At 44.9% G+C, this 2,513-nt stretch overlaps 1 pseudogene; it reads left to right on the top strand.

The window, feature by feature from the left end:
- The first annotated feature begins 254 nt into the window (after positions 1–254).
- Positions 255–1,932, top strand: LOC127918792 (2-aminoethanethiol dioxygenase-like; annotated as a pseudogene).
- Positions 1,933–2,513: the final 581 nt, after the last annotated feature.

Raw genomic sequence — 2,513 nt, 5'->3', positions numbered from 1 at the left:
GCCTCTCTCCGGAAGCCCGGCAGGCGGTGGGAATTGTAGTGGTTTTATAAAGGACAACATTGTTTTTCTCTTATAATAGGAGCATATGTGAGAATCATATTTTCGCCGGCACAACTTCTGTTGGGTGAAGGCATTGGATAATAGTATAGTTTTTAATTGTTTTGTGCGGGGGGTAGGTAATTACAGAAATATATTGCCCGACTTTTAAATTAAACTTCAAGATCCATAATGCATTGCCTCTACGCGCTCGCTGTCACTGCGGACGTGACGATCAGATAAGATTGGAAATGATTCTGGACCGTGAATATTCTCTGGAGATAAAACCATATTTACTTAGCATGAAAACGTTACATTACAACTTTAGACGCGCATTTATTTCGTTTGAACGCGGCCCCATCCTGGAGTGACGATATTGTGCGAGATTCGAGGAGAAAAGAGCGTTTCCTACTCGGTCCGTTTCTGCTGCCTGTTGCTCAGCTGCGTCTGAAGAAAACCAGCATCGATAAGCGTCGGATTTGTCTCCACCTGAAAAATGCCACGGGATAACAAGAAGTCTCTCATTCAGAAAATAGCCAGCCAAGCCAATATCACATTTAAAGATTTCAATGCATCCGCAATTGGGGACAACAAAGTATTATCGGACAACCGGGGGGATCTAATCTCCCTGCTGACGGAAGTCAGGACTGCAGACCTGAAGATGAAACCGAACGGCTCCCATTCCGAACACAACCCACCTGTCACGTACATGCACATCTGCGAGACGGAGTCGTTCAGTATGGGGTGTTTCTACTGAACAGCGGGGCTTCCATCCCGCTCCACGACCACCCCGGTATGAACGGGATGCTCAAGGTTCTATACGGGAAAGTCAGTATCAGGTGTTTTGACCTGTTGGATAAACCTTCGGACCAGGTGCAGAGTGAGACCCAGTTCGACCCTCCGCTGCTGCCGTTCCAGAAGGACTCTCTGCGGCGGGCTGTGCTCCGGTCGACCATGTGGTTCACCCATGACAGTAGTCCGTGTATCTTAACCCCGCAGAGGGAGAACCTGCATCAGATCGACACGGTGGATGGACCGGCTGCTTTCCTCGACATCCTGGCACCTCCGTATGACCCTGAAGATGGGAGGGACTGTCATTATTATAAAGTCCTACAGACTGTTCCCGACGCAGACAGTAAGTTAGAGGCGCAGCAGCCGTGGGAGGAAGAGACGTGGTTACTAGAGATAGGCCAGCCTGATGGCTTCTGGTGTGAGGGTGAACCATACCCCGGGCCCAAGGTTTCCTTCTAATGTCGGTGTTGTAAAGGCAGGGATACCTGCGAACAAATAGTGGCGGCTGGAGGACTTTCAAAAGACTGAATCACTGTGACTGTGACATGAGATGGATCAGGTGAATGAACTGCAGGTGGATAATGTCTCTTGGACAGGCCTTTTGTTTAAGTATTGAACTTTCTCCTGTAAACTTCCAGATAAGATGTTTTCATCCTGAACAGGCTCAGAAACTTCCTATGCTCTGAACACCATTTGTTTGTAACTGAAAATATGATATGCCTTGTGTGAATATTGAATGTAAACTTTGAAAGCATTTATCATGTCTAGTTTCCATGTGCACACTACATTTTCTATCTTTCATTGATTTATTCCAAACAAATGTGTGTATGTGTAAACACTAACTTTGTGTATAATTGAAAGCTTTTATTTTGGGACAGCTGAAAGTTCTACCTATAGCCTTACTGCATATACAGGGCCTTCGGAAAGTATTCAGACCCCTTGACTTTTTTCACATTTTGTTACATAACAGCTTTATTCTAAAATATATGAAATTGTTTTTCCTCATCAATCTACACACACTACCCCATAATGACATCACAATACCCCATAATGACATCACAATACCCCATAATGACATCACAATACGCCATAATGACATCACAATACGCCCATCACAATGACCCCATCATGACATCACAATACTTCATAATGACATCACAATACCCCATAATGACAAAGCAAAAAAAGGTTTTTAGAAAGTTTTGCTAATTTATTACAAATGTAAAAAAATACAATTTCACATTTACATAAGAATTCAGAGACTTGTCCCGAAGCCATTCCTGTGTTGTTTTGTCTGTGTGCTTAAGGTCGTTGTCCTGTTGGAGGTGAACCTTCGCCCCAGTCTGAGGTTCTGAGCGCCCTGGAGCAGGTTTTCATCAAAGATCTCTCTGTACTTTGCTCCATTCATCTTTGCCTTGATCCTGACTAGTCTTGCCGGCCCTGCCACTGAAAAACATCCCCACAGCATGATGCTGCCACCACCATGCTTCACCGTAGTGATGGTGCCTGGTTTCCTCCAGACGTGACGCTTGGCATTCAGGCCAAAGATTTCAATCTTGGTTTCATCAGACCAGAGAATCTTGTTTCTCATGGTCTGAGAATCTTTAGGTGCCTTTTGGCAAACTCCAAGTGGGCTGTCATGTGCCTTTTACTGAGGAGTGGCTTCCATCTGTCCACTCTACTAT

Source organism: Oncorhynchus keta, unplaced genomic scaffold (genome assembly GCF_023373465.1).
Source record: "Oncorhynchus keta strain PuntledgeMale-10-30-2019 unplaced genomic scaffold, Oket_V2 Un_contig_14871_pilon_pilon, whole genome shotgun sequence".
NCBI classification, from domain to species: Eukaryota; Metazoa; Chordata; class Actinopteri; order Salmoniformes; family Salmonidae; genus Oncorhynchus; species Oncorhynchus keta.
This window is presented reverse-complemented; position numbering and strand designations above follow the sequence as displayed.